This window comes from Hyposmocoma kahamanoa, unplaced genomic scaffold (assembly GCF_003589595.1).
Source record: "Hyposmocoma kahamanoa isolate Upper Pololo Valley unplaced genomic scaffold, ASM358959v1 63, whole genome shotgun sequence".
NCBI lineage: Eukaryota > Metazoa > Arthropoda > Insecta > Lepidoptera > Cosmopterigidae > Hyposmocoma > Hyposmocoma kahamanoa.
Genome location: NW_020653851.1, coordinates 3,559,704 through 3,585,096, shown reverse-complemented (window position 1 = coordinate 3,585,096; position 25,393 = coordinate 3,559,704). Strand labels below are relative to the sequence as shown.

The window sequence follows — 25,393 nt, the reverse complement described above, 5'->3', positions numbered from 1 at the left end:
TTTCAACTATTTTCGTGTACATTATTTACATGATTATCGTTCCATTGCTTACCTTTTTAACCTCCTTACATTCTAAACAAATAACACTATAAAAATAATGTAACTGATATAAATAAGACGCCACTTAAGGTCATCATACAACTTGCGTCTATGTAAACGTTCTAAGTCTATAAAACATAATAATTGCTTCCTTTTAATGATTGTAGCAACCATTTTGATAACGAATTGAATCACGTTGTGATTGAAACTTTCAAGTATAATAATAATAATAATTGTAGTATGTTCTTATCGGGGTGACAGAAGGAAACCAGGTTTTTCCAATATGGTGGTTTATTTTTACAACATATACAGTATGTACAACGTCGGTGGTATAGTGGGAAAGGACTCCCCCTAATCGGCACGTAGTTGAGGACCCGTACGCACGTTCCAATTAGGAAGCGGCTCAGAGTGCAACAACTAGTGTTACGTTCTATAGCGCAGTTCCAATTACGAAGCAGCGCTAGAAGCGTAGCACAGTGCAGTGCAGTAGGTTCAACGGTAACGATCTAAAGCGGAGTTCCAAACAAGGAAGCAGACCTACATGTTCATGTTCGCATCGCCGCCAGTAGTCATTCCGCGAGGGAAAATCTTAACACCGCGATGCAGAATTTGCGATTTCGACGCCAATGCCATCTAGCGGTGCGTGACGGAACTAATATGAGTTGTTGAATTGTTTTGTGATTTTGTTACATAATTTATTTAATAAAGAAAAGCAATGACATTACAAGGTACATGAGAACAAAGACATAAGTTGTACAAGAAGAGAAGAAACGCCATTTAAAAGTGATTCCTTAACTCTTAAACTAGGGTATCCTGTATCTTAGGAGTTAGTGAGCGTGTGTAGATGACGGGTTTTCTTCACATTAACAGGTTTTCGGTGTCATGATAATTTACCGTTAAAAGTGTGTCTTGGAGCACTTTTTTAACTGCATACTTCGACAGTGTTTGAATGTGAGTTAATTTGTTTACCCTGTTTTATAATTTACAGCTTAGAGCACTATATTGCTGTTTATATATAGGACATATGAGCGCTCCCCTTCGACTGGTAAGGTAGTGACTGATATTTACGCAGAAACGTTCGCAGAACAAAAAGTTGTCTTACTATAAGTACTTTACATTCATTGTACAGGTTAGCAGTAGAGTTCGTTTTTCAAAAAGTCATAACTTTGAGAATCTCCCGCTGAGCCCGTTCCAATTTTAGTACAGAGGTCTTGTTGACACCACCCCATACCGGGATGCAGTAGGAGATAACTGACTGGCATAGTGCTAAGTATACCATAAAAAGAGTTTTTCGGTCAGCTTAGTGGCGGAGGTCCTTAAAAATGTAATGAGTCTTCTGACTCGGGCTGAAAGTGATTTAATTCGGGCGTGCCAGTCAAGTCTGTCATCTAGGTGTACACCCAGATACTTATAAAGGATAAGGTGTGCAGTACTGGATCGCACAGTATCGAGAGCTTTACAATTGCAGTTGATGGTGCTAGAGGTGGAGCGGTTAGGTATTTTTATGTCTAGAGGAAGCAAGTCTGGTTTTGAGGTTTTAGCAATATCAAATTGAATGACTTCTGTTTTGTCTAGGAAAATGTTAGAAGATTACCTAAAAGCCATTCTTTAACACGTCAAAGGGTATTTTCAGCATGATTTATGGCAGAGAACCATAGATTAGTAGAGCAGTGTCGTCTGCATAAGCAAAAACATCACAGTTCTGAAGCGGCAAACTACATAGCTGGTCCATGTATACCAGAAACAGCGTAGGGCCAAGAATGCTTCCTTGAGGGACACCATAACCAATTAATTCCTTGTCACTGACCAGGATACCAATTTTAATACTTTGAGTGCGTTCCGATAAATAACTAGTAAAGATTTTCAGGGCAAGACCTCGAATTCCCAGGCGTTCAAGTTTAGATAAGAGGATAGGAACAGATACCGTGTCGAACGCTTTGGTGAGGTACAAAAATATTTTTTTTGTGTATTTTTTTGATTGTTTGACAATAAATTGTATTTTACAAGATACTTAATTAAGCAGGTGTTGAGGTATCTCTCCAAGATCTTGAAAAGGGCAGTAAGGTCTATAAGTATGGACGCTATCACTGCTTCCCCCTTGCAAATTGGATGTACGATTGCATGTTTCAGAACTCGCTGGAAGACTTCATATGTGATGCAGAGGTTAAAGACATGAGTGAGTTAAAATATCACAGGACTGTTTAAGCACCCGAGGTGATATCTCATCCCACCCAGTAGCACAATCGCTATGACGGCTTTTGGTTACCAGCTATTGATATATGCTCATAGTTTAGTTTAACCGAAACCTGACGATCTTTATTGAAGCGGCGGACTGATGTGATGAAGATTTCTTTCACTTGGACTTAGTTGGCCTCAGTCACTATGGCCTTTACTGTTCCAGGCCTTCCAGGACGTCAATAGATGGAACATCTTGTCCTGAAAGACTACTTCCAGGGTAGTGGCAAGTTTCTTAACTACGTCGACCAGATCCCTGTCAGTCTCATACTCTTTTTCAGGGATGTTACGGATTTCCACGGCCGACGATCGGGAACGCTGCTGCAATTCTTCAATTTGCGTCTCTAGTGACAGGATATAGTCTCTGTTTATGTTTCTTTCAGTCTACAGTCTGCACACCTAATCCTTTATTTCTTCAAATTGGGCATTCGGGAAGGTTATAAAATTTTCAATTTCTGTATTAACTTTCTGTATTTCATTACACTGAGTTTTGAGCGAAGTAATGTCCGTGACAAGTTTCGACAAGGTGGTGTCTTGTTCTGCTTTCCAAGTGCTAAGCGTCGCCATTAGCTCCTGCTTGAAGTATTGTAAGTTTACTTGATCACCAAGATAGCGTCTACAAAGTACGAGGAGCAAATGAATGCATCATATCAAGTATCATATATATGAAACTTGATTGAACCAGTTTTTAACAACCACACGAATTACTTGGTTTCAAACTAGAGAATTGCGTGTACTATAAGTACGATATTTGTTGTTTTGTTTTTCTTCTACCGACATTCAAAATTATTTCTTTATGGTATACATATACAAATCATTTTTTTGTTAATTTTATACTCTAAGTTACTATTATGTCCTGTATTTATAGGTTCATAAGAGGAATGAGCAGCACCCAGACAAAGTGACATAGGTTTAGGGGTGTGAAGCAGAAGTATCATGTAATGTTTTTAGTGTTTTGAGAAAATAAATAAAATAAATACTAGAATAACCAGACCAGAATTAATTTAGAAAATTGCATACCTCAAATTGGTCCTACTGGGAATCGCCCAGCGCACACAGTGCAAACCGTTGGCCCACGGAGGTCGTTTTTCAGTTGTACAGTGTATAAATAAATATATTTTATACTTATAATTTAAATCGTAAACCACAACCACATTTACGTTGTTTGTTACCCGGTTATTACTTTCGACACGTAAAGGCGTGCTGGAAAGGTGGTACTTACTTCCAAGGTCAGGTCAAGTTATTAAATTTTACCACGTTCAAATGTTTCTTCGAGAGCGAAACCTGGTGATGCGAATATAGAAATACGTGTACCAAGAGCTTGGTTTACAGCGGTGGCGGTGCCTTTATTGCAGAGGCGAGTGCACGCTGAAATTTATTATTACAATCTTGTAGAAAGGAACATATCGCAGTTATTGCTTCTAATAGTTTTAATTTTAGTTTTGTTTGTTAATTTCAGTAAAAATAGCGGAGAGCGGCCGAGAATTGTAAAAGGCTCAAATATGCCAACCTTGCCCAATGCTACAGCTTTGTGCCTTTTGCGTTTCAAACCTTGAGTCCTTGGAGAGGTCACAGGCGAAACTTCTAGCGAACGAGCTGTCGGATCGTCTCGTAGAAGCCTCCGATGACCACAAGACTGGCAGCTATTTCTGCCTAAGTGTAAGATTAGCAATTCAAAGGAGCTAGCCTTCTGGGCACGATGCCCCAGGGTACGGCCCTCGATGAAATTTTCTATTTATAAATTTTTTAATTTTTTTTATGTATCTAGTTGTCACAAGTAGTTTAGTAATATGAACACATATAACATTATTATTTAATGGAATAAAAGTTTATGGGATTTCACTTATTTTTTGAAATGACGAGATTCGAAAGCGCTGTTCCCGCGTCTATATCGCGTTTGAGTCGATACAAACGCAACAATCATTCATGAAACGCGTGTCGTCTGCGCGTATATAATGCGCTGTGTGCATAGACTCTTATGGTAGTGACACGGCGAACGCTGACAATTGGTACCCTTGTTATAATAAAGTCACATGTTATATGTCCAAAGTATTTTTGCCACATGATAGTCGTAAAATTAATTTTATTTTATTTATTTATTTCTCTTTTAAATTTACATTTAAGTAACAAACAAAACAATGTGCATAAACTCATACAGATTTTTCGCACATTGTGCAGTTATCTACATGATATAAAAATTACAATAAATATTAAATATTATGTAGGTAACATAGCATTTCTGTGGCAGGTTTTATAAAAAACAAGCACATGTACATAAATTTGTTTAAATTTGTGTACCACACAATATAGAAAATACTAATAATACAAAAGATGAACGTTAATGCGTTTCAGTTTTGAAAGGCAAGGGTGCTGGTGAAATTATAGGCACATGGAACTTGTTAACATATCTCTGCAACTGTTATGGACAGGCGTGTCGCTTACCACCAGGCGCACGATTTGCTCGTCCCGTCACTTAGTATAATAAAAAAGCGGCTAATCTAGAAAGCCATCGGTATATGGATGAAGCGAAGGAGGTATGTAAGGAGCAGAGCAAGTGAAGACTGCCGGCTTGAATAGATGAAATATGTTTATTAGGTTGTAAAAATAGACGCCACTCGTTGTAGAGTGATAACTAGTAGATTAGTGTGGTCATATTGATTTGAATGACTCTCTGTCATTGTCAACGGTTTGCTGTTGCGCAAAGAGTCGCAAAATAGTAACTTATACAAGTTACTATATATAACCATTGTGTATTGTCTTCGTATGGTACCAACCGCGGTTAACGTGCAACATATCACAGTGGATTTTTACCTTTGCGTCTCATGTAGTAGATCTTCCAGGTGAATGTAATTAATGTTAAACAATTTGTATGCGAGTCACTATGTGGCTGTAGCGGGATATAGTTGTGTGTTTCCTACCCTTAGGCCTCATGTCCGCAGAACTTAAAGGTGAATGTAATTACTAACTTACTACATTAGTCTATATAAAATAAATTTCATTGAAAGGTTGTGAGTTCAAAAGAGGTGGTTAAAGGCTTAGTCAAGTAAAACGGGAATGAGAAAAGTTTAATCTACACGACAGTCGTTCTCGCACCTCGCAACGTATGATTACGTGTGGCAACTTTTAGATTGGATGGTAATTTCGTTGAGTTCAAATAGGATGGCCAATGTGTACTTGTATAATTTTTACTTCAAGGGATTTTGCTTACAATTATTCTTCAAGAAATGCAATCAAGTACAAAATATGTAAGACAAGTCACAAAGTAAGCTGAGGATTCTATCTGTGAGTATTATGAAACTCGAAATGCTACGAGGCTTGATGTTCGCAGAGTTACAATAATCTCAGTACAGAGTACTAAAACAACCGACCTGAAAAGTTCCTGGAATTATATCTATTTGCCAAGTTTTATTGAAATCGGTTACGGAAAGTGCGCGAAACCGATTCATCCCCTAGTTTGCCACCGGTTCAAATTTAAATGTGGACCACTACCGAGGTATCCTCTTTCCAACAAAAAAATAATTATCAAAATCGGTTCACAACAATCGGTACCTCCTTTTTTTGAAGTTGGTTAGAAATGATTCTTTGTGACAGTCAAACCACTTGAAATGATTTACGAAATTAATTAAGATGAAAGTTTAAAAGAGAAACTGAAAGATTTTTTTTGAGATACTCTTGTCAATTTCATTGTTATTTAAGGATACTTTTATTTTAATCTTGAGGTTCGAATGTGGTACCAATAGATAATGTAGTAATGTATATAATCCTGTATACATTGATTACCACCAGCCAAGAACTGCAAAAGTATTAAATACGCCAACCACAGCCGGTGCTACGAGCTTTTTGCCACGGCTATGTACCTTTCCAAGGAGCTTTCAATTCGCTTCGTCGGAGCTTCCGGTGACCAGAGAGCTGCCAGTCTCTATTAACTTATTCTTTTGTGGTAATCTACCAAGGAATGAGTTTCTAACAGAACAGGAAATGTAAAAAAGCTGGCTAACAAAAATAGAAAATACAAGCAAAGGTAAAAAATGTATTTTTCTTGGCTACATATGATCATACGCCAAGAGCGCTTTTATGACATGAAAGCATTGACTTACAAATAAATCGACGACGGGTCTAATACAAAAACCACGAAAAAAAATGTCCCAAGTCAACCTATTCGAAATTTAAATTGTAATGTCATCGCAGTATCGCGCTGTCAGTAGAACAAATGAAGACTAAAGCGGAGTGTCGCGCTCTGTATACGATTTTAGCGCCTTACAAGTGCGGACACTTTTTAGCACGGACCCGACGTCCATATAATTGTAAGTCAATGCATGAAAGCCATAAAAATAATATAACTACTTAAAATAATTTATGTATATTATCTGAAATTTTCACACAAGTCACAAGGATGCGACATATTATACATGGTCGGTTCCTGACGTGACGGGACGAACAAATCACGCGTCTGGTGGTAAGCGACAAACCTGTCCATAACAGTGCCATTCAGAGCTTCAAATTACAAAGATCTGAGTATCACTGCCTCTGCGTCTGTCGCCCTGAGACATAAGTTGATAAGTGTCATGTGTCTAGAATTTCATCAGCACCCGTGCTCTTCAAAACAGCAGAAATAGGTAAGGTGACAATACTTCCCTGGACAAACTCTTTCACAACGAGCTATATTGCTACTAAATTCTTATACTAATCTCTTAACAAGTACTGCTCAACTAGTTTATTTCATCTCCATATTTTACCTTTATCTCCATACTTTGTAACTTTGGCAATTAGAATTAAATTAATATTCTTATTTTTAACTTCTGCCCTGTCGCATAAAGAGGAGAGTAAGTTTGAAACCGTTGTCTGTGTATCTGTGTGAGTCCGTGTATTTTATCTGAAGACTGGTCTAATCGGAATGGTTCTTAGGTACGTTTGATGATCTGTTCAGGTGTCAGATCATTATCAGGTCTTTCCCTAGTGGTAGTGGGTAGTAGACGTAGACGATACTGGCCTCCTTTATGGTCTTCCCACCTTTTTATCACCCTCTTTACTGGTTCCTGTAGGGCAGGGTTTCCTAACACTTTTCTAGTCATGGACACCTCTCAAAATTTCTAAAAGCCCACGAACCCTTTCCGAAAAGACAAAGAAGAAGAAAGGCTCGTGGGTTGTATTGACGTGTGTCTCGATCGCTCCATTAACGAATGGCCTTCAAAGGAAGCGAAAATTCAAAAAGGTCACGTATTAACCTCCGAACATAATATATTGTATGCCAATTTTAATAATAATGTATTGTTGTAGGTAGGCTCGCTATGAGCCCTCGGCATTTCATTCATGCATTACATATACCCCTGAGGGGTTCATAGACCACAGGTTAATAAACCCTACGCGAGAACAACATTAAAGCGCGAGATCTCTATGCGAGAATAGCAATGTCTCGCGCTTCATGTCGCTCTCGCGCCAGTCGCGCCCTGTCCTACTGACCACTTACTTTAAAATTTGAATCGCTCTCGAATTCCTTTTCCTTTCACTATTTTTACGTTGGTTCGTTCCGTTTTCATCACACTCATAAACATTCTCGAAGCAAGAGGACGTGCGTATTAATCATTATGTAAAACTCAACTTCATGTAATTTAACTGTTTTTAAAGCATTAGATATACTCGTACACACGTATAGTACGTATGTAAGTGCCTTGACTTTATAGTCCAGTACTCGTAGGGGATGAATAGTAGGGAAAGAATTCTTTAATGTTTGTACCTTTTATAAATCATTGTATTATTTTTAACCGACTTCAAAACGGAAGGTGTTCTCAATTCGACTATATATTTGTGTGTGTATGTTACGCGATTACTCCGGCATTTATTTGTGAACCAATTTTGATAATTCTTTTTTTTTTTGTTGGAAAGTACCTCACAAGTACCTCAGTATTAGTCCCAATTAAATTTGAAGAAAATATTCCACCTCTAGGGGTGGCAAACTGAGGTATGATTCCGGTTTCGCGCATTTTCTGGTAACCGATTTCACGAAAACTTGGCAAATAGATGTAATTCCACGAACTTTTCAAGTCGCTTTTTTCTCATAAAAAAGTTTTAATTGCTGCTTATTGTTGCTGCTTTTCCTTTTCCTTTCATTTACTTCTTCTAATAAATTTATGTGGACCGAACCCTTCTTTTACCCCTTCCTCTTTAACCCTTACTTTTGCCAAGGCTAGGCCACTAAGTGAATATTTATTTTATTTCCACTCGTTTGATCGATTTGAAATTTGAAAATTTCTAGAAATCCGACGACGTTACAATAATACGGTGACCTTGATATGGAGCTGCAACCAGGGCAGGCTGCAGACTACCCAACACAACTCAACTTGGCTTACAAATGACGACTGTATTGTCTTTTTGGACTTTGCGTTTTGTATTGAAGGTTTTTACAATGTTAATTAAATTTTTTTTTAAATATTGACTTGGACTCTGAAATTTATACGTGCTTCGCTTTTATAAAACTCACAGTACCTAACAATAAAACAGTAGGCGTAGACTAACAATGTCGTTGAAACAATGTATTTTGAACTGTCTGTTTGTCTGTATGTTATTGGAAACAAATATTCTAAATAATAAATATGAATAAAGTACCATTTACGAAGAGCAACCCCTTAGAGTTTCGTGCTTTGGTACTCATTGTACAGGATCTTACAAGTCGACGCTGAGCTCGCATTCAAACATTTTTTTTTAATTTTTTTACAAAGGCAATTAAAGCCATTTGAACAATGTATATCGTATCCTTTACGAGTTCTATTTAGTTCAGTTGATATAAAAAAATCATTGGTACCCATTGACTTACAATTATATGGACGGCGTGTCCGCGCTAAAAAGTGTCCGCACTTGTAAGGCGCTAAAATCGTATACAGAGCGCGACACTCCGCTTTAGTCTTCATTTGTTCTACGGACAGCGCGATACTGCGATGACATTACAATTTAAATTTCGAATAGGTTGACTTGGGACATTTTTTTCGTGGTTTTTGTATTAGACCCGTCGTCCATTTATTTGTAAGTCAATGTTGGTACCTATTGAATATAGGCAAGTTTCGAGGCAAGTTTGTGTTTTTTTTTCTATAGAGAAAATTTTTAGGAATCGTTTTATCACACGATATAGTAATAAGTGTATATTTTAATCACTTCATTATATATTTTTTCCAAAGTGATTTATTCAATACTTTCACTGTTATGCGGAATCAACCAAAGCCATTTAAGGTTGTATAGACTCTTAATTTAAGACAAGGTAGTCAGTGTGGTAGTCTGGCACATTATTACTCTTATTATTTTAGATATCTCGACTCATCCGAAGAACAAAGTCCGATGTGATTATATAGCGAAAAGAGAATAAGTACGTTACGAAAATAATTTCCTTATTCAAACTAAGGCTTATCTAAAGGTGTTTTGAGAATTTATATATCTTATTTAATTTCGGAAATATAAAATCGAACAATGGTCGATCTGGCATCCACAGCGAAGATAAACGGACGAAGTGTACTATGTCCTGAGAACAAGTAGTCTTGCACATAGATCTTTGTTCTACGGATGAGTCGATCGATCTATTTAGGACTCTCGCCTCTCCCATGACGTAAAAGATTAATTTTGAATTTTTAAATCGGAGAGACAGTATTCCCCGCCAATCAACACGGACTCAGCTTCAAGAGCCAGCAAACTTTATGCGCCGTATCGAGCAGGTAGGCATTCTGCATTTGGGCTTATTATTATATTTATTAACAATAATAATAATGTGGTAGATGACTAGGTCCTTTTAACATTAATACGAGCAATCAAAATAAGCTGGCTGTTCCTGACAATCATCTTCATAGAGTTACATATGCATTTACGGAAGAATACATGCTTCCGTAATAAGATTCCAGTTGATATTCCAATTTGCCATTTGCGAGGTTTAAAACTCTATAGTGAAAGCAAAAACTGTACACTGAAGTTTAATGCACAGCTTCTGCGTACTCGGATGACAACAATCCATAGTATCCAATCCATGGTGGTGATCTACGATATTTGAAATAAATTTACTGTAAATAGTGAAGGTAATAAGTGTCTACTTACAAAGAGCAACCCAAGATTTTCGTTCTTATTCTTCGCCAGGGAATTTGCCTTACAAATTATTAGTAGTGTTTGATCAATAAGACGATTTGTAATGTTTGATTTCATTTGCATCTTATGAAACAATGACGCACATAATAATAATAATAATAATAACGCACACACTCAGCTGTAACGCGGGTGCCATGGACACACACATAGACAACCACAAATTACACCCAAACTCACGAGAGAAATAAATGTGCGACCTGGGACCTGTGCGTGGCACTCCGGCATGGTAAGCGTTTGGCAACGGAGGCAGTTAATTACAATACAATGGTATATTTGAATTCAAATGTCAAGAAAAGAAAAAGTCAAGAACAAGTCGTGTGCTTGGTGGTAAGCGATACTCCTATCCTTAAACACTCAAAGCTTTAAATCGCAAAGATTTGAATGGCACTGCCACTGTGCCAATCAGCCTTCCAGGGCTCCGTCTCTCGCTCAAGTTTACGCGATAAGTGCCTACCGCTGAGTACGCCGACGTCGGCGCAAACACTCATACAAGTCTTTCATAATCATTCGTTTCCGCACGACTGCACACGGCGGGCAATTTTATTTTCACCTCTCTAAGCGCGTGCTTTGGTTCCTTTTTCCTCGTAATAAGCGCCCGTCGCCGTGCGTTACTTACTCGCAGTGAGGCGTCAGAGGCCGACCACACTGTGATCGTGGTCGTCGCGTGACCGACGCGAGATTTCGACTATGCGCTAGTGTGAGTTGAGCCTTACCCTTCAAAACCGGAACGCAGTAATGTTCACATTACTGCTTTTTGGCAGAAATAGGCATGGCGGCAGTACTGGAAAAACTCTTCTACTAGTATGGACATGTAGATTGCTCAATCTGTCTCTGACGTGACAACATCTTTATAGCACGACAGACATTTTTAGAATACAATATTGACAATATTGTATAATTAGAAGCGATCGTTATAAACAACGAACTTAAGTTTCGTACCCGCAAAATCTCGCTGCCTGTAACAATGCAAGCATCAGCTCCAATAAAGACACTCAGGCCGTAACAATTAACAACAGGGCAGGCTTATATTCAATGGAATATTTGGGTAAGTATCTTCTTTTGTTATTTTGATTTTATTTCCTCTGAAGAATGAATTTTACACAGCAGGATTTTCGTCGAAAAGTTATTTGTTAAAATACAAAGTAGTCGACGAAGTTCTTATCTTTGCAATGTAGCAAATGTCCACTTTTTGTTGTCACAGTTTATAATTTATTTTCAATATATTTTACACGTGTCATTTCAGAATACCTTATAGAGCGAAATGGAAAGTGTTGTGACAAGCGCTACATACTGCTATTCTTGCATAGACATGTCGCGCTTTATGTCGCTCTCGCGCCAGTCGCGCCTTGTCGTGCTAGCCCTACTGAAGTGCATGTGAATAAATTCTAGCGTCCGCTAACTACAACGCGGTAAGTGGGCGCTGTCTCATATTTGAAGCTGAGAAAGTGCGAAAATACTTAGAAGTATAATTAACTGCGTAGGAACTAAAAAAATAAAATATAAAATTTTTTATTGATAACTTATCGTACAAAGGAATAAGTAAATACTAATTATGCGAATCAATGTAAAACATAACACATATACCTGAACGAGGCGCCTTGTCGTCGAGTTGCGGATACGCCCGTTGCAACAAGTACCAAGTAAGTACCTGAACTAGGAGAACCCTATAAGACTATGTAAAAAGTAATAATTATGCAGGTGGATAATAAATTATAATTAAAAAGAAAAAACAAATAACGCACACACTCAGCAAAGCCCCGCATTAGGGAACCCTGGGTCGCGGGTACGATGGACACACACATAGATACAAACCACTACAACCTACGTCCGAATTCACGAGAGAAATAAATATGGGCCATACAAATATTTCTTTCGGCCCGGTGATTGAACCCGGAACCTCTGCGTGGCAGTCCAGAATAGTAACCGTTCGGCCACGGAGGCAGTGAAATGTGGAGCCATATACTAAAAAAGTCACGAATATCTTGCGATTTTAAATTATGTACAACATAATAGGGTGAGTCATTTTAACATATGTAAGAAGTTTTGTAACAAATTTATAAACAGTAATTTTTATATGATATAAACAAAATATTATCAAAGTACACATATTAAAGGTTATCAGTTTCCACTACCAACCGATTGCGCAATCAGAGCATACATACCCGTCGTTTACACCGAGAAGCAAAGGTCGTTCAAACAGTAAAAGTATTCCCTTGTGTAAACAACCACCTTTTGTTTCATAGAGTTCTAAAGAGGCCTTCAGTATGAGCAGGGTATGCGTCACTTCAATAGAACGGAGTTCAGAGATACCAATACGAATAGATGTGTGTTAAGAGGCTCGCCGTTCGTTCAATAGCTTGATGGGATACTTGATCGTGTTCTGGTAACATGTTATAGGTTCTATGCTACGACTTTTAAAGTGTATTTTTCATTGATTATTGACTGTAACGTCATTTTGTTAATATTTTATCTCAACTCATTTACCTATACGCTCCACTGCTGGGCATGGTTCCAGGCGAGGGCTTAAGCTGTAGTTCGCCACGCTAACACAATGCGAGTTGGAGTCTTCACATGTTTTACGAGGATTATGAACCTTCTTCGACGTGCAGGGGGCCTATCATAACCTTTCCAAAAATAATCTTATTGTAATGTAAGATTAAAAAGTAAAAGTAAGCTTATTATAATATTACTCATATTCGTACCATGCAAACCTGTCAACCAAATAATGTATTATAAAGTGATTGAAAGAACGAATGATTTACCAATATTGTCAATTCCTTACTAAAAGTAGGAAATAAATAACGCTATATGAATATAATATAAATATAATATAATGCCATCTCTTTCTCTTTTGCTGTTCCGAATCGTCTTATCGTATTATAATGTTTAAGTGCTTAATGTTATTTACATTCAGAGAATTTTAACTCTTAAGAAAAGAAAAGTATGTAATAATAAAATCCATTAAAATTATGTTGTTTCCAATTATTATTCCGCATTTTCATGAAGAAAAATAAATAAAACAAGCTGTCTTCATAGTCACGTTGTGAATTCGGTATCAACTGTTAGTGTTGCCAAGGAGCATATAGATGTCGCTGTTACAATTTTACGAAATAAACATCTCATGTATTTTTATTTAACGAGAAATGATTTCCTATGTACTATTAAATAAAAAATAAACAAAATATTGAAGAGATTTATGTAAATAAATAAGTTCAAATTAACTTTTAATCATTACAAATCAATATTTAGATAATAAATTCGAAAATAATATTGTTTCCACTGCGTCCGAGTAACTATTTTAAGATTGCTAAATTTGACATAAGAACAATATTACTTTAATGTTATAGTCGCGTCAAAGTACGAACTGAGTGAATATACAAAGCTGCCAATAGTTTTAACATTCTAATAAGCTTACTTTTAGCGTGTCATGGTACAAAAGTCAATGTAAGGTTAAAGTAACATTGTGTTAAGAGGTTGTGGTAGGTCCCCAGGTCTTATCACGATGTTTTCCTTCCCTTCAAATTAATTTTAAGTCAGAGGTACGATCCCGGATTCGAACCCACGGCCTTTGTTTGAGAGGCGGTAGGTCAAACCATTAGACTATGGATCATTAATGTTTAGTGGTTATTAATAGTATATTTTCATGTTATCCAGTTGTTTCTTTAAGGTCATTAGTATTATACAAACTTTGTAACAATGACACAAGAATTCGGTCCAAAATTATATAACTCAATGTCCTCGGAAAGTTTTACAAACATTCATCACCATGTTAACTTTCATGAACATAATTGTTTCTTCGTTTTTTGTCGTTATATTTTACTATACAGTTAGATCTACCTCCATGTTGTTCTTATTGATTAAAATACCAATAGCAAAACATATGAGACCAATAACGTAGTATAATAGCAGTGATCGACAATTGTGAATTGTATGGACATACCCATTTCGTCATCAATGCATATATAATTTATTTTTGACTGTTTATTTTTTAAATGGCTAAAGTATTTTTAATACGTAAGTACATATAGAAACACAAGTACAATATTGTTTTTTGGGACAATAATTTGTAGGAAATACTTAATAGGAAATAATAAATTGTTGCCAATGTACAGAAATTCCTTTGTTGCCCGTGGTACTACAATTTCAATTAATAATACGCATATCCAAAAATAATCAGTTCCGCGAAGTTCCGATACTTCACGGAACTGATTATTTTGTATAAGGGAAGGTCCACGTTATTCTTTAGTATAACTAAATTCCCCCAATTCCTATCACTGATAATAACTATACGTCCAATGAACATTACGCCAATTTAATTTTAGGAGCTGTTCTGTTTTTATTTTGATATTTGTTTCTTTTTTTCAACAAAATCTTTTTTTTATGATTATGAATATAAAGACAGAAAAATTTCGTCGACCCGGTGGGACTTGAACACACGCCCATGTTGCGCTGTATAATGTTCCAAGTGCTACCAAGTCGTCGAAATTCTCCTGTGTTTTTGTTATAGATCTATATATTGCACTGACTTTTTCGGCATTCGTCACTCTAGCGGTGACATCTAGTGAGAGATTTTTAATAACCTTTACAGGCATCACAAGTGACGAATTTTTTTTGCTTTTTTTATTGAATTTTGTTTTCTGGTTTTTTTATTTTTTATTTCACAAAATTCGGGGACCAAATATTAGTAAATAAATATGAACTGTTTACAAAAGCAACAGAAAATTACCAAAACATAAAGTTGGTGTAGTGTTAATTCGAGGTATCTATTAGTATTTATGTGGTATGTCTGGAGGTATCGATTAAGTACCTAATGCAACTATCGCCTGTTCGGCGTGTCAATGCCTTCGCGCGAATGCTCGTCACGTCTCTCGGAGCGTAGGGTTGTCACATTATATTTTAGTTGTACCTACAGGTTATAACATAATTTGAAAAAAAAAAAGACGTTCATCACAGTATTCTTGTACTTACGTATTGATATTTTTAACCTGTGTCGCGGTTTGATATCTCGATTATGGGACTATGAATATGCAATAGATAAGAAATGCGAAACAATTTTTTTTTATAATAACAGCTTACGGGACGAACAAGTCGTGCGCTTAGTGGTAAGCGTCACGCTTATCCATAAGAGTTGCAGTGCCACTCAGAGTTTCAAATCGCAAAGAGGGCTACTGCCACTGCGCCTCTCACCTTGAGACATAAATTGACAAGTTCTATGTGCCTGTAATTGCACTAGCGCTCGTAACTTTTCAAACCGGAACGCTGTAATGCTATAATAATGTATGCACATTACTTACTGCTTGGCGGCAGAAATAGGTAAGGTGGCAGAACTTCCGTGGACGAACTCTTTCACAAGGAGCTCTACTGCTACTAAGAGTCGTATTCCAGAACTCAATGCTCAAGTCAGGATTTGAGCAGACTTGAGTATGATTTCAAGCACTGGAAATCCGACTCTAATGGCAAGGACTTGGGTATGATTTCTAGCGCTTTGAATTATACTCAAGTCCTGACTTGAGCATTGAGTAGAGTTCTAGAATACAACCCTTAAACTCTGAATTTGAACTACTCTTTTTTAAATAAATATAAACACGTCTACTACTTGATGTCAATTTTAAACAATAATAACGCACACACTCAACATAGCCCCGCACTAGGGAAACCCTGTGTCGCGGGTGCCATGGACACACACATAGACAACCACAAATTACACCCAGACTCACGAGAGAAATAAATGTAGGTCATACAAATATTTCTCCCGGCCCGGGAATCGAACCTGGGACCTCTGCGTGGCAGTCCGGCATGGTAGCCGTTCGGCCACGGAGGCAGTTAAACACCGAGCGAACACTGTAATTCTATAATGAGATTATGCGAATGTATGCGTCCATAAACGGCGCGCGGCAGGCGTGCACACGTACTCTACTGGGCTGTTTGTAACGGCTAGACCTAGTATGTTACTTCTAATAAAACAATATACAGGATTATTCGTATAATATTAAAAACCTCGCTAATAACATTATAAGTAACAATTTTTGTTTCATGACTTTTAATAATTCATCAGCTTTTACTTCCCTACAAAAATAAAAATATTTAAATTAGTCGCTTTGAATCTATATTTATTTATTTATTTTGTATCCCAATAGAACATATACAATATAAAATTTAGTATCTATCTTAATGTATATATCCCAGTAACAGGGAAACGCAGCATTCTTAATTATGACATCAGACTAACAAGTAAGGAACAGAAACAAACAAAAAAAGCAAAGTACAATCCTCTCAACATGTACAAAACAAAAGTTATAAATAAATGTGAATTTAAAAAAAATACAACAGTGAAACTTTTTATCCTTGTAATACAAAGAAAATCACTGAAATTCATTAATATATGATGATAACTCTGTATAAAACGCCCTGGAGCGCACATGGGAGAACGCTTGTACCTTTGAACTTACTAAATATAGAGCCAAAAAGTATAAGATAATACAACATAAACTTAAAAGTTTATTTTTGGTAAATTTGTTTTATTTTGTAAAAGGTCATGGAACTAAAGTTATTGTTTATGATGTTAGTAATATAGCCCTGAGAGGTTGTTGGTGTTACAAGTAACCTTGTATATTGTTTTACTAGAAGTAACATACCAGGTGTAACCGTTACATATTTCTCTGCTGATTACGAGTGTCCTCGAAAGAAAGGGTTTTAGACAATAGTCTGCCACGCGAGTCCAATACGGATTGAGAACTACAAACATATTCGTAAACTTTTGTGCCCCTTCTCCGTGCAAACAACTTTTAACTTCGTAAGGTCCGTGTACGCCAAAATGTACATAATATGTGAAGTGATTCAGACCAAACAATTCAGTGATCACTGCCCACTTTTGCGCTATATATTCCATAAGACCCTAAGGTATCTAGAAAAAGATGTTTTTAATAAAAAAACTGACGGCACACTTATTCGGGCTTAAAGCTGATGATTATACAAGATTATTTTTTTACACTATTAAGCGACGGGACGAACAAGTCGTGCGCCTGATGGTAAGCTACACGCCTGTCCATAACAGTTGCAGTGCCACTCAGAGCTTTAAATCGCAAAGATCTGAGGGGCACTGCCGCTGCACCCGTCACCATTCTAAACCAGAATACAGTAATACAGACATTACTGCTTGGCGGTAGAAATAGGTAAAGCAGTACTACCCTGGATGAACTCTTTCTTATGGAGCTCTACTGCTACTAAATAAAAAATACTAACAACCTTGTAGGACTATATTACTAACATCATAAACAACAACATTTGTTCCATGACTTTTTCAACAGTTCAACAGATTTGATTTTCATACAAAAATAAAAAGATTGCTCGAAACGCTAACTTTGTGCAGGACGGGGGTGGGAGTCGCGGATGACGCTTGCATATGTGACTTATTCTACCAAATACTTATCTAAAAAGTGTCAGATAATACAACAAAAATTTTAAAGTTTATTTTTAGTAAATTTATTGTTTCGTCGAAAGTGGAACAAAAGTTGTTGTTTATGATGTTAGGAATTATATTCCTGCGGCGTTGTTAGTATTTTAAAATTACACACTGACAACACTGCTAGATAAGTGGTGGTAAACTAAAAAGTACGTTATTCAAAAACATGTAGTGATACCCTGACTTGGCAATCGAATCCTGACGTCGTGCATAGAAGGAAAGTCATGTTCCAACTCGGCAATCAGTGCTACTTTTTTGACCTGACAAAAAATGAAACGTCGCTCGATCAGAGATGATGTTTCCCAACTTAACCCCCCTCAATGGCTCGTACGTAAGGAAGCCATTTTTAGATTGGGACAGGAACGTACTAGATATGTGAGTAAGTACTGCCACAACGCGATAAAGTTAATTTCCAAAGCGATTAGTGGTATGTACGGAGATGTAGACCGTGTTTCAGAAGCCTTTTTAATTTGTTCAGCAAATGTATATCTCACTTTTTTTTAAATAATCACGTAGTTTTGGTGAAGGAAACATCGTGTTGAAACCTACACGTCGAAGAAGGTTCACAACGGACTCGGAAAACGTGTGAAATCCCCAACCCGCATTGTGCCATCGTGGACTATAGCCTAAACTGTCGCCTGAGAGGAGACCCTTGCTCAACAGTGGGAAATATAAAAGGGTTGATGTTGATGCTGCCAACTGCTAACTGCCTCCGTGGCCGAACGGTCACCATGCAAGACTCCCACGCAGAGGACCCGCGTGCGATTCCCGGGCCGGGACAAATATTATTTGTCTGGACTACAATTTTATTTTTGTCATGAGTTTCGGTGTAATTTGTGATTGTCTACCTATGTGTGTGTTCGTGGCAACCGCGGTACAAGGTTTCCCTAGTGCGGGGCAAAAAATAGAAATATAAGATGATTCACGTAGGTACGCAATCAACGATTTCATATTGTTGATCCAGGTTCTTTACACTGCGTGAATATTGTCTTTTCTTTCGCTATTTCAGTAGGGTCCCGTCTTAAAATTGAAGTTGTTTTTTATCACGAGTATAATCACATCTTAAAATTTGTCAAGTGACAAAAAGAAACATCTTGTATATAGTAAAATAAGCGAAGCGGGTGTGTAGAGGCATTAACTTATTATGAAATAGTGTTTCAAACTACAGACACGTACTTCATCCCACTACATACTATATCACCAACTATGTTCATGCGAACGCTAAAGTTCTAGTATTACTAATTTTAATAAAACCGTGCTACGTTACTTTAATATTTATTCAAGGGAACAAAAGTAGCAAAGTCATGACGGTTGCCTGCATTGTTCCTCATTAATCCCCTATGTAGTAAAAGACTTTGAATAACTTTAGTTATTCATTTGCTCTTCTGTTCGTAATATGTAAAAGATCATTGATTCCTTTAAATACGGGAAAACAATTCATAAAGTTACCGCTGAGTCAGTTAGGGTTGCCATCTGATAAATTAATTTATGTCGAGACAAACTCCTTACTTCCTGAGCCTTTGGGTCGGAAACTTTGACCTTTACGGTCCACCTGTAGCGTTGTTTCTTTGTCAAATCCTTTTATGTCGCACATTTGTACTTTAGGCACGATTTTAATTTATTTATAATATTAATATATTTTCCTCGACATGCCATATGGATAAATAAAGTAAACGTTATAAGATACAAATGGTCTAACATCGGATATCATAACCAAAAACAAAATGGTCAAAAGATAGAATCACAGACAACCCTTCACCGAAAGTTCAGAATTCGATACATACCAATGTAACTTATTCCTTTAATTTATGAACCAATTTTAATAAAGACATAAATTTCGCGCAGGCCCCCAATTTGGTTATGTTTCAATGTCATTACGTAACAATAAAAAGAATCCAATTTTTTTCTCGTAACTTTTTTACGTGAACTTGTTTGCTGCGCTCTGAAAGAGATGCAAGGGGTTTGGGATCCGCTCCATCCATCCGGCGCAGCTCGTGTCTTCCGGCATTTCCACCCCCCGTCCGATTTTCCCCCGCTTTATTATTCGGGCCCTACCGGCTGGGTCGGCGAGAAGTGGGAGGAGGCCCGGAGTTGCCAGCGTCCACTGGCTGTTTTTGCGGGATTAGACATTCTTTTTGTAGAGTGCAGCCGACGTTGAGAAGATTATGTCCCATAGTTTTGGAAAAGAGTTGATTGCCTGTAACTCATTTATAATTTAACTTGGAAACAAGCTTTTTTTGTCATTCGTGTATTTTTGTTGTAAAAGGTGTACTACCTACGTATCGTATAAAAGTTTGAAACCAATTTCTTAACATTATTTTTGTCAAAAATTGTTCCCTAACTTTAACGGCGCTTCAGTGTGGACACGATCGGGCAGTCTGACGGAAAAATCGATGCGAGAACTCAATGTTTTTAAACTTATTACACTGCCGCCATAAGTTGTCGAGGAAAGCACTGTCTAGATAATTTGTTTAAAATATGCGGGGAGAAGTTATAATTTTAATAGTACCTAATCGAAGGGATGGTAACCCGGACCGGAGTGGGGGGCGGGAAGAAGGTTTCACCGACGTCGACGGTGGCGGCAACGCGTCAGTCCGTACGGAGGCCGCGGCGCGCTCGCTCGGCCCTCAGTCCGGACTGTCGCTCCCGCTCGCCCGCAGGTACGCCCGCCACTCGCATGCCGCCTGCCGCTGACCTCCGCGCCACCCTGTTGCGCATTGCACCCACATGTTTATCTTAGACAACGCACTTTAAGCCTGAATCTGTCTATGAATCGTATGCCATATATTGTTTATTTTATTTCGCGCGCCTCTAATAACTTGTACAATTATTTATTTTCCGTAACTTTTCCGCCACTGGTTTCTTAAACAAAGAAAATCTTTGTCCTTTGTTAGTAGTTAATTAAACTTGAAATAGTAGGTAATTTCGTCAGTGTTTACAGTTGTGAATTGAGTTTGTTTAGTTTAAATGGTCAGTGTGTCGAAGCATGACTAATATGCTGTTGCTTAACATGTTGTTTGTGTAACGTTTAGTTGTGTTCTACGTCAATGTTTATTAATATTGTAGATTGGTCGTCTTATGTGAGAGCTGTTGAATTTTAATCAAAGTTGAGCCGTGGTCTACTGCTCTGTGGGAGCGGAATAAATTTACTTTCATTCTGCCGCACGTAATACGTATACCTACGTATATAATCGTAATACAAATTCGTCCGTATTACTAAAGTCACCGTGTTTAATTCTCTTTATAATAAATGAAACCTTCCGTGTTAAAATAAATAATGACCTATAACATAATTTAATTCTTTACTTTGCAAAAAGTTTACTTGGGAATTATGAAATGCTTTCGAAAATTTAAAAAACAATAATTGACATAAAAATAAAGCTGCAAAATTTATTCGCAATGTGTGTTTTATGGCAATAACTTACGTTTTAAACGTACTTTATTATTGAACGGACTTTTTACAGGTAGTTGCTAAAAACCCTTTTAAATATTTAAATACTCATTTATAACTTTATATAACTAATTGAAATATGTAACTATATCATTACATAAAACACGTACCATAATCTCAATTAATTATGGTGTTGTTCATTTAAGATAGCATTGTTTTGTTGGTATAGCAAAACCATTTTAATTTAGTTGTTCTTGTTGTTACACCAACAAAAAATTACTTAAATGTATCGACTAATTGCTAAAGGAAGGTGCGTAAACCTGATGTAAGAAAAGGCTGTAACAAAATTACAACCCACGAATGCGCAATAACAATTATGACGTAACATTTGACAATTAGAAAGGATAACAACGTGTAGAAAAAGTTTTAGAATATACGAATGGGGCAGCAGGTCTTAATTATGTTTATGAGTAGAATAAGCCTCGAAACTTTTGCAGTTTCCTTTTGTTAAGAGGGAAACGTACTCAACCGTCGCGGTGTTAAATTGAAGTAGCGATGTTATGTTGTAATGCCTTAACTAAATGCTGCTGTTCCACAATGTCACAGTAATACAAGTTTTTTTTTTATGTTACCAAGCGACTGGACGACAAGTCGTGCGCCTGGAGGTGACACATCTGTCCATAGCAGTTCCAGAGTTTTAAATCGCAAAGATCTGAGCGGTACTGCCACTGCTCCCGTCTGCATTTATTGTGTTTAAAAATCTCGTCTGTAGTTTCAGCAGTACCGTTTAAATCGGAACGCAGTAAAGCCCACATTACTGCTTCGCGGCAGAAATAGGTAAGGTGGCACTATTTCCCTGGAGGAATTCTTTCACAAGGAGCTGTGCTACTAAACGTTTTTATCCAATTATGAATTCAAAGCCACTTAACCTACTGCCAGCCGTTGCAGCCAGCGGCGTGTTTGTTTTTTCTCCTTGAAAGGAAAATTAGGCATTAATGAAAACGACACAAATTTAATTGTGAATGTGACTCTCTTGGGTAAAAGGGAACGTGTCACCAACGCCTCTTGGGAACGAGCTAACAAAAACACAAAGTCGTCGAGGGTTATTTTGCCTTAGGATTTCGTATGTTTTTCGAAATATTTGGAAAAAAAATACGAATCGAGGTCTTATTGTAGGTTATCGCGACTGCTACACACTCGAAATAGAACTATTTTTTACACCTATGTAGTAAGTAGCAGTAGAACTCCTAGTGAAACAGATCGTCCAGGGATGTAACCAAGCTGCCAAGCAGTAATGTGAGCATTACAGTGTTCGGATTTTGACGGGTATGGGTGCTGGTCAAATTACAGGCACATGGGACTTGTTAAGGTATGTCTCAGGGTGATGGGCACCGCAACTGTTGTGGACATGCGTGTCGCTTACCAACAGGCGCTCGGTTTGTTCATACCGTCACATGGTATCATAAAAAATATACGTTTTTTTTTCAAAAAAGTCATTTATATACAATGTTTTTTTTCCGGATACTTCTAGTATGCAACACTTAATAGAGTATTTAGTAGATAGATATAAATATATAGAATAAGTGTTTTGCTTGAAACAAAATTGAATTAAGACATGTTTGGCGTAGCGTAGTAGCTACTACGTATTTAAGCTTAAATCTCCTTGTGAATTTATAACGCCAAACAATCGCTGAGTGATTCAATGTTTCAAAAGAAAGCTCGATGCAAATCCTCCGTATTTGAGCAAGTACCTCTAACAAAGAGAAATACGGGTTCCGCGTAGAATTTTACATGTGATATTTCATTCTACGCGACGCGAGACGCAATGCCATTTGTCATTCTACAATTTAAATCCTCTATCTTCGAAGTTTGTAAAGTTGACAAGTGGAAATTCGGGAAATGTGCAGAATTTCTTTCAAAGAAAATTCTTTTATTAAATTTTCTGTGTCTCACTGTAATGGAAACTCTCTTAAGAACAGTGCACACGGAGCATATCAATAAATCTTAATCTTCTTAATGAACTTCGTTCTACTTTGTCTTGTCTTCGGTCTCGATAAACATGTTCATTTATAGCTGGTGAACTGTGCAGAAATGTGTATTTCTTACGAAAAATATATTGCAATTTCTTGAATATTTTTTTCGACGATTTCTATTTTCAAAAAAATATAATTACCGTTACCATCATGTTACCACCATTTGTTTTTTACTTTGGTGAGATTGTAGTTAAATGTGTCAACCATCTCTACATATACATATTAAAATATGTGGTATTTTTAGTAATTTCGCAAGCAATGAGCGGTTTCCATTACGTCCAATCAAGATCACTAAACTGGAGTAGTCGCTACAAATCTTTTTACTTTCGATATAATCTATAATCTTTTTATTAGTTATTAGCTTTAGGTTGAAAATGTATATTTTAATGTATTTATTTTCTTTGATTCGTACCTCATACATTGTTTTCTTTGTTGGTGCTCATTCATCGTTCACCCGAAATCCATTTTGATAGTCCGCTACAATCGGATTATGCTTGACACTGTGACCTTTGAACTGTGCTTATCACCATCGCCTTAGAGTTGAATTTGAATCTAAAGTAACAAAGTGGACTAGCTCTAGACTCTGTACAAGATCACCAACCAAAAATCTAAAGCAAGCGACAAGTGTTTCAAGAAGCACCTCAAGTATAAAACACAAAAATTCAACGTAAAAATAATTTGTAATACATTTCTATTGTCTTTAATTTTCCATGAGTTGGCTTACGTCGCGGTGGGTAGCGTCCTATCATTTGTCATTTTGCCTCTTAAATATAGAAACGGCTCGTACCTTTTGTAAACAATCCTCGGATTTCGTGACCCATCTTTGTTTGCACCTTTCCGTGTAAGGAATAACACCGTTTCTCCTTTATGAATATATTTCTGACAGAAACTTGTTAAGGATTTTTTTTGGGTTTGTAACTTCTTTAAATCTAAAAGGGCCATATAGGTAATCTTTTTTCTCAGAGGATGGAAAAAAAAACGTTTTTCCGCACATCTTCGGTTCTATATTACATTTAAAATTTGTTCTCTATTTGTATTTTGGAATAAATACTTAAAAACTGACTTTTAAATAATTACTTTTCTAAGCGACAATCTAATTTCATGAACACGTAAATATTTTATGTAAATAACGCTTCGTTAGTCTAACATTGTGAACGTAGGGAAGCGAAATATGGGATTTCATTTCATATTGTTGACTGCAGTGTGGTTTTGGTTTTACATATAAGCAAAATGGTACTGATATTGCTCATACAATTTAAATTCAAGGAACATTTAGTATCAAGTTTACGCCAATCTCGGCCTGTGCCTGTAATAGTCTATCCCTGCGCTTAATAAGCTAGTGACACACGCGCGACCGCAGAATTTTTAAATATATATTGTCCGATAAAATAAAAAAGTATATTTTAAAGCTATAGTTGATGGTGTCCTTCTGGCCGAAATCCCGGAGGTGTCCTCGGTACATTTACTGATCCTTGTTCGTAGATCCATCAATTTTTCTTAGTGGCACGTATGCCAGTAGCTGAATTAGTGAATGGCTTTGAAGGCTGATTGATGATTGACGACGGCAATGAAATGTGGGGATGTTTTTTGGATAAAGCGACGGCGTTTCGCTGGCTGGATATGCCTTTTGCGGTGGAAAACCAGGGCCTCAAGGGGCCATGGCCGTAACTCCTCGCAAAGTAGCTTTCAGTTCGCCCCGTTGAAACCTCCGGTGACTTCGTTGACAGCTACTTCCGCGATAGAACATGTTTAGCTATCCGAAGGGCAGATGTATATTTTAGTATACTCTTTCTTTTAGTTATGTCACGTTACGTATACTGTTTCTTTTAGTTATGTCACGTAATTTATGTATAATGGCAGTATAGCTCCTTGTGAAAGAGTTCGTCCAGGGAAGTACTGTTACCATACCTATTTCTGCCGCCAACCAGTACCTACCGTTCCAGTTTTAAGGGTAAGGGTGTTGGCAAAACTACAGGCGTATGGGACTGGGTCAACTTTATATCTCAGGGTCATAGACGCAGTGGCAGTACCACTCAGATCTTTGCGAATTAAATCATAGCAGCCGTAGAGCTCCTTGTGACAGAGTTCGTCCAGGGAAGTACTGCCACCTTACCT

At 37.2% G+C, this 25,393-nt stretch overlaps 2 protein-coding genes across 2 annotated transcripts in view; both read left to right on the top strand.

Moving 5' to 3' along the window:
- The window catches only part of LOC113230462 (FERM domain-containing protein 5), a 143,786-nt gene extending 139,999 nt beyond the window's left edge, over nt 1-3,787 (top strand). Inside the window, exon 13 of the transcript XR_003310494.1 lies at nt 3,734-3,787. The gene's annotated coding sequence lies outside the window, so the exon portion shown is untranslated. The remainder of the gene's footprint in view (nt 1-3,733) is intronic.
- Nucleotides 3,788-20,444: 16,657 nt separating this feature from the next.
- The window catches only part of LOC113230233, a 112,082-nt gene continuing 107,133 nt past the window's right edge, over nt 20,445-25,393 (top strand). Inside the window, exon 1 of the mRNA XM_026464070.1 lies at nt 20,445-20,514. The gene's annotated coding sequence lies outside the window, so the exon portion shown is untranslated. The remainder of the gene's footprint in view (nt 20,515-25,393) is intronic.